Source organism: Chenopodium quinoa, unplaced genomic scaffold (assembly GCF_001683475.1).
Source record: "Chenopodium quinoa cultivar QQ74 unplaced genomic scaffold, ASM168347v1, whole genome shotgun sequence".
In the NCBI taxonomy this organism is placed as follows: domain Eukaryota; kingdom Viridiplantae; phylum Streptophyta; class Magnoliopsida; order Caryophyllales; family Amaranthaceae; genus Chenopodium; species Chenopodium quinoa.
The window spans coordinates 617856-625771 of record NW_018745248.1 but is presented as its reverse complement, the minus strand read 5'-3'; the positions used below and the strand labels follow the sequence as shown (position 1 = coordinate 625771).

Below are 7916 nucleotides of genomic sequence, written 5' to 3'. Positions count from 1 at the left end.
CGGGGGCAAGAAAGGAAGGGCGTTTGATCAGAGACAACCTTTTCGTTCAAGTACAGCTTTTTGACAAACCAATCGGTCGAAAAAGGAAAGCCAAGAAGATAATGGCGAGTCAAAAAGAAGTTAATGAGCTCAAGAAGCAAATGGCTGGTGTTACTGAACTGCTAAAGACCTCAACCCTCCAAATTAATGACCTTGTAAAGCAATAACACATGGAGATCATGCAAGAAAGCTTGAGCAAGATATCTAATGATTACAGGTTTCGGGGCATCAGGACACAAGGGGTCTCGGTGGACAAAGAGCTTCTTCCGCAGAAGTTCAATGCCTATGACATCCCAAAATTCAAGGCAATAGATAACCCTTACTTTCATTTAAGAGCTTTTGAAACAATAATGAATATTAAGGGTATTGATAGACAAGTATTCCATTCTTTATTTTCCTTATCTCTTGAAATCGTTTGTCAACAATGGTTCTTTTCCCTTGACAAAGAGAAAACCTCTACTTGGGAATCAATTGTAAACCCTTTCATTGATAGGTATAAATGCAATATTCATGTTGAAACTGATCATAGGTAATGAAGGTTTCACTTCTTTCTTCAATAAATGGAAAGAAACTTCTGCTAGGATGATTGAAGTACTGAGTGAAAAAGAATATGTGAGGTTGTTTATCAAGAACCTCCGAGAAAAGTACTCCAAGCATCTTAAGTACCAAAACAACCTTCATACCTTTAAGGCCGTCTATGATATTGTGATAAACATTGAAGACGACCTTGCTAAACAAAAAGTTGCTAACAATAATTCCAAAAGTGGCTGGAAAGGTAAGAATAACGACAATCTTTCTTCTTCCAAAACCACCCACTCAAATAATGTTAGCACCTTTAATTTGAGTGAAGTCCTTGCTATGAACAACCAAGGACAAAAGAAACCATTTAGGAGGAACTTTACTCCTATGAGTTATGACACCGCATTCGATCGACTGAATGCAAAAGGTCTTATAACTCCTATTGGACCATTAGGGGACCCACTAGTTGAAAAGAGGACAGCTAACTGGAACCCCAATGCACACTGCAAATATCACCAAGGTAGGGGTCATCTCACTGAGAATTGTTGGAAGCTTAAGGAAGCTATCCAAGATTTGATTGATAACAATAAGCTACCATTGCCCCCTGCTAAGGGTGCTCATAACCGAGTACCCGGGTTTTCGGATATCCAAAAGTGCGGGTACCCGGAAGTGCGGGTAGTTATTCTATCGGCCCATTACCCGACCCACTAAAAGCGGGTACTCGCTTATCTGGTAGCCTAAATTTTAATATATATATGTTTGTTTTTTTTAAAAATAATAAACCTTTAATATTATGGACTTAAACGTGCTGATTTTATTAAAAAATTAACTTTATTCATTAAACAAAAACAAGTGATGTTTTTATCTATTAAAAGAACCTATTGATTTCATTAAAACCAAATTCTGATATTTTATTCTAAAATTTTTTGATGTTTTCAACTTTTCACAGTGAACCTGCTTCCAGCAACAAACTAGCAAAATCACATTAAAAATCTGCTTCCACCAAAAAAGTAACCTTATAGCTGCTGCAAATCCCTACAATTCTTCTTATATGGGGTTGTACACCTGTTTTAGTACAAATATTCTCATAATTCAAACAAATTCTGATTCAAAGTACAAAATGCTAACTAAAGTTCAAAGTGTCCAGACTGCACTAGCCATAGCCAGAGAGTTTAAAGAGTCTACATCAAATTAAATCAACAAATTAAACAACCAAATAAATTACAAAGTCCAAACAATGTCTTAAAGCCACAAATCAAACTAAATGGGAGAGGGGATAATTTCAGTCACTTGTAACATCCGAAGCTTCAATAGTTTCATCAATGAAAATTGTTGGTTGCTCCGAAACCAAGTCTGTAATCCCTACAAAAGAAAAATCATTAAAAAAAACATGAATCAATTGTAGATTATCACAAAGGATAAAAAGCAAGTAATAATTTAAGTTACAATCACCTTCTTCTTCCATATTCTCCAACTCAAGCAAGCTTTCCACAATAGCAATAGGGGTATTAGAATGACACATCCAATCTTGGAAAACTTAACCCAAAAAAACGGACAAAAAAACTTTAAAATGTAATACAAAATAACTTGAGTATAATCAAACATAAGCAAAGAAATTAACCAAAAAAATTCGAAACCAATACCAACCTTATAGGGCTGACGGTGAGGACTGACGAAGGAAGGACGTTCGCCTGAGAGAGAGGAAGGATGTTTGCCTGAGAGGGAGGAAGGACGGTGTGTTGACTGTTTTGGAATTGAGATAGAGTAGAGGAGTGAGGAAAAATGGAGTGCGGCTGCTAGTTACTGCTTGTCTGAGAAAGTGAGGACAGAGAAGAGTAGATGAAAGTAAGTAACCCTAATTTGAGTTACAGCTAATAAAAAAAAATCCGGGTATTTAATGGGTACCCGCAACACTCAAAGTCTAGCCCATTACCCGACTGCAAATTTGATATTTTAGCGGGTCGGGTACCCGACCCGCAAAATTGGGAAAAAAAACAAAATTACTCGCCGGGTACTTTGCGGGTCAGCGAGTCGGGTCAAACAGGTCGGGTATTTTTGAACACCCCTACCCCCTGCAAGTAAGAAGCCAAGCATCAACAATGCACCACTCTCCGATTCATTGGCTATCTCTGATGAGGAAAACAATGTTGATCCCTCATCTCTCATCAAACCTGTTGAAGAAATTCATGCTATTGGAGAAGTGGAGGAAACCGTTTTTGATGCCATGGATGATTTTCCTTCTGAACAAGAACTTGCAACCAAGGAAGAAGTACGGATTCTTATATGGTCAATGTGGGAGGGATTAGACTTACTAAGTCAAGCCATTGAATTAACAAAGAAACAAGGAGAGGAGCTTCAAAACAAATGTGCTAAAGTTCCACCTATGAAGAAGAAACCATTCCCTCTCCAAGTAATTGACACACCCAAGAAGAGTAATAAACTTTATACTCCAATTAGGACTTCCTATGCTAAAATGTTCAAATTTCTCTCCGAGAATGGTAAGGTCAAACCTCTCGAATCTAGACCATTTGAATCTTTAAAGAGGACAGACATGTTCTACTGTCCATACCATCAATCAGGGGGACATACCATTGAAAACTGTTTTAAATTCAAATATTTAATTCAGAAGATGATTGATGATTAGAAGCTAGTTCAAATCCCACAAGAACAAGACATAAGCATTAACGGGGTTTGGGACAACAACGATAAAGACGTCTGTCTTAAAGACATGGAAGAACCTCCACTTTGAATGTCATATTCAATAGGTGATTATTGGGATGAAGAAGATTCACCCATAGACGTCCTCACAAGATCCGGGAGAATTCAACCTCCCATCTCTACACAACCTATTCATACCGTGAAACAAGTTCCCATACCTATTATAAAAGACAATGACATTGTCAAACTATTCAAAAAGACCAAGGTCGAAATGAACGTATGGAAACTTCTAGCTACATCTCGAGAACATAGATTGGCAACAATGAAGCCTTGGATAATATAGGGATAGATTCCGATACCTTTCCTGAGGGGTTGGCTAACTTCCTTACGAGTGATCTCCTTAGTCCTATAACTTGATCATGTTTTTTGACAAATATTTACCTCTAGAAGGTGACAAGCATTACAAGGCTCTAAACGTTATAGTAGTCTGCAAGAGGATGAATGTCCCAATGACTCTTGCAGACAATGGATCAGCAATTAATGTCTATCCACTAACAACTGCGAGGATGTTAGGAATAAAGGATGAATACTTAACTCCGTCAACATAAGGAATAAGAGCCTACGACAATACTCGTCACCAAGCTCTTTGAAAAATCACTATGAATGTAACGGCGGGAGCAATAGAACATGCCACTACCTTCCAAGTGGTAGATATTAAGGCTTCCTTCAACTTATTGTTGGGACGCCCTTGGCTTCATGACCTCAAGGTCGTCCCTTCATCTCTTCACCAACAAGTAAAAGCCATAGTTGGAGGAATCCCTATTACAATCGATGCTTCAGCTATGAGGAATAAAGCTGTTGAAAATCCGATCATTAATGTGGAGCACGATGAGGATGATGAAGACTTGTGGGGATTTAATGAAGAGGTCTCCTTAATCGAGGAGGATGAAAAGAAAACACCAATAATTAAGGATACTAAGACGGTTGATATCTTAAATGATTCAACCATTAAAAGAGAAGTTCAAATCGGCTTAACGCTTAATAAACAAGAAAGAACCCATTTAATTAATCTACTCAAAGAATTTATCGATGTATTTTCTTGGTCATATGAAGATATGCCAGACATCAATAGAGAAATAGCTCAACACACTATACCACTAATTCAAGGATTGAAACCCGTAAAACAAAAGTTGCGTCGAATGAAACCCAACGGAGCTTTTAAAATAAAAGAAGAAGTTCAGAAACAAATAACTGCAGGTTTTGTAAGGGTATCCAAATACCCCGAATAGATAGCAAATTTGGTCCCAGTTTTGAAGAAGGATGGAAGGGTAAGAATGTGTGTAGACTATCGAGATTTAAATAAGGCAAGTCCAAAGGACGACTTCCCTTTACCACACATCGATATTTTAGCAGATAATACAACAAATCATGCGCTTCTCTCATTTATGGATGGATACGTGGGATACAATCAAATTCTCATGGAAGAAGAAGACATGGAGAAAACAACATTCATAACACCATGGGTACTTACTGTTACATGGTTATGCCATTCGAGTTGAAAAATGCGGGTACTACTTACCAATGAGCAGCAACTGCCCTACTCCATGACATGATGCACAAAGAGGTTGAAGTTTATGTTTTGAGTGTTTTTGTCCCTTGGGAGAGTTACGTCACGAAGTCTAATCCGGCTGAGTTGTACCTGCAAAAATAACGGAGACTCCGGGTGGGTGGAGCTCCGCCTCCGACGATCAAGTTAGTAACTTGAAAGGGAATAAAGAGAACGGAAATCTAGGTGGGTATCTGCTCGGATTCCAAGCTCAGGTCTTTCTTTGATGTGAGAGAATGCAGATGTAATAAATGATTGAATGTGTCCCCAAAATGGGGAAATATCTCCCTATTTACAGGGTCGTTGGAGAATGTGCCCCCATCTAGGTCACTTGACCTAGATTTTAGTGGGCTGCGCCGTTTTACGGCGCTTCTTGGGATTTGGGCCCTTGAAGGCCGCCATTTCAGAGGCATATCTAAGGGCGCCAAGTGTCAAGAGGAGGTTGAACAACATGGGCCATCCTGAGCTCGACACGTGGCTTCCTCTCATTGGTCCACGTGTCTAGGGTATAAATACCCTAAACATTTGTTCCTCACAGGTCGCACGTGCATATCACGTGGGGCCTTTGACACGTGTCCAACTTTCATAGGTGAACAGTAACGGGTAAAATTTTTGAATTCCAAATAAAAAATTTTCCCCCGCTTTCACTTTCTATAAATAGAAAGTTACCCCCCCTTATTCTCACCTTACATTCACATTTGACTTTTTAGATAGAGAAAAAGAGAGATTCTAGAGAGAGATTCTTTGCTTCCATCTGCATCACAGCAAGTTCAAGTTTCCGGGTGCTAGCAGTTCAACACCCGGTTTACCAACTGTAGCGGTTTTTAGATATTTTAGAGTAAAAGCGAGGTAACCGCCTGTACCATTTTAGCTTTCCTCCCTTTCAATTTGTATACCTAGTTTATTAGAGAATATAAATGTGCTCTCAGTCCACCCACTCGGCACTGCCTAGGACACTCAGCCGATTCCCCGGAACGGCTGAGTCTAGAATAGGGGGTGCCTCTTCTGGACTGTCGGAACCAATATGCTCATCTCCGAATTCCTCCCTCTCTGTGTCCGTGCAGGACACAGTGGCCAGAACGAAACAAACGACCAGACGGTCTAAGAGCCGGCGCACTATGAGAGTGCCATCCGATGAGGTTTTCCCAGACGGGGAACAGAGGGATTGAGAGGAGAGCGGATCTGACGAAGAGGCTCCTTCTACTTCCGGGAGCTTTGGGGTACAAGAGGTAGATGGCGATGGAGCCGCCTCCTCTAATGAAGCCGGCGATGGTGAGGTCGGCCAAGGGTCAAGGGCCGAATCTTCCGGCTCTAACCAAGACAATTTTGCGGCTGACTATCAGCAGCCGCCTAAGGTCACCGATAACCCCAACCCTAAAAGGACCCGGATGCTGCCGGGTAACATCGCCCTCCTGAATAGCGGATTCAGGGCCTTCAAGGAAAAGCACCCCTTTGGATGGGGTTGGGAGATGATCGTTCCTCCGGCTGACGCTGTACTGGCCTGGGGCGATGATATTGACCATGCAGACGACTACTTAATCTGCTACGAGGCGGTTATCGAAGCCGGCCTCTGGTTCCCCCTCCACCCCGGGATTGGGAAAATCCTTAAGGGGTACGATCTAGGGGTTTTCCAGCTCACCCCCAATTCATGGGTGAACATTCTAAGTTACGTCGCCGCTTGCGAGTTTTAAAATTTAAACCCAGCTTTTCCGCCTTCGCTCATATGCACTACTTGAGCAAGGCTCCAGGCGGCCATGGGGCATGTTATACTCTGACTACCTTGCCCCAATACTTGATGATTTTGGACAAAGTGTCCAAATGGTCCGGGTGGAAGGACAAATTTTACTTGATTTCTTCCCCCACTTTAAGACACAACCGGACACTGCGGTGGTACAACACCGGACCGGCTCTTCTAGGCCGGAAATGCCCTCTCCCGGTGCTATCTACTAAGGCCCGAGAGCAACTAATAGAGCCGGCATTCTTTGAGACAATGACTGAGCCCATGGGGGATGGGACTCACATCATAGTTCCCAAGAACTGGATTCCCCATTCGGACTTCTTCAAGGACGAGTGGTTCTTGTCCGCCTGCGGGCTGAGTACCATGTTTCCCAAGGGTAGAATACTTTTCATCCGGAATGATTGTTATTTTATTTTTATTGCAAACTTGCCATTAATTTTTTCTAACCACGAATTCTTGTTCTTGCAGACGACGCCCTCAGAATGGTAGACCCGGCGAAGACACCGGCTAAGTCTGCGGCGCTGCTGCGCAAAGAGGCGACACTTGCCAAGAAGGCAGCCGTCGAGGCAAAAGATTCCAAGAAAGACGGGGTAAGACCGCCTGACTTTATGTGTTTGCATATTTCCTTTTTCTTTTTTTTTTTTTTTTTTTCCGGTTGGGTATACTTAACCTTTGTTTATTTCTTAGGAGTCCGTCAAGAAGATCCCATGATCTTTCTCCAAGCTGCTTAAAAGGCAAGGAGACGATCTGGAGAAAACTCCGGCTGCTAAAGCCGGCAGGAAGGGCCCTCCTCCTCCCCAGAAACAATCATCTGCCCAATATGATCGTCCAACAACCGGGGGCAAATCGCCTGCTGCAATGAAAATTCTGAGCGAAGGCTCGGAACGCTCGCAGCAGAAAGCGCCGGATGCCTCTACAGCATCGAAGGGTGGCGAGCCACCTAATGTTGCAGCCGGTACGACAACGCATGGGGAGGAGCAGAAGCCGGAGACCCATCCGGAAACCCAAGGTAAGGGGCGGATTGAAATACCTTGGCCACTTGATTTTACGAGAATCAAGACCAAGGTTGATCCTTCTAAGGGGTCGGTCAGCAGCCGGCAACGGATGAATGCCGTCTACGCTGCTTCTTTCTCAGAGAGTATTACTTTTGATGCAGATCTAACTTCTAACGAGCCGGATCTTGCGGGTTTCGCAAAACGGATGGTGAGGACCCTCATCCGGTCTAACAAGAACTCCATACCTGATCTGCAGGTCGTGGACTTTCACCGGATAATGGGTCAATTGGCTGAGGTAATAAATCCCACAACCTTGACATCTTTTATCTTTAATTCTGCTAAGTAACTCATAAGCCGGTTG

General features: G+C 42.3%; 1 long non-coding RNA gene across 1 annotated transcript; it reads right to left on the bottom strand.

Moving 5' to 3' along the window:
- Positions 1-1581: 1581 nt before the first annotated feature.
- Positions 1582-2465, bottom strand: LOC110711239. The gene is made up of 3 exons (XR_002509309.1): positions 2206-2465; positions 2011-2094; positions 1582-1920 (listed from the first exon to the last, which is right to left on the bottom strand). It is a non-coding gene; the product is annotated as an uncharacterized LOC110711239 (long non-coding RNA).
- Positions 2466-7916: the final 5451 nt, after the last annotated feature.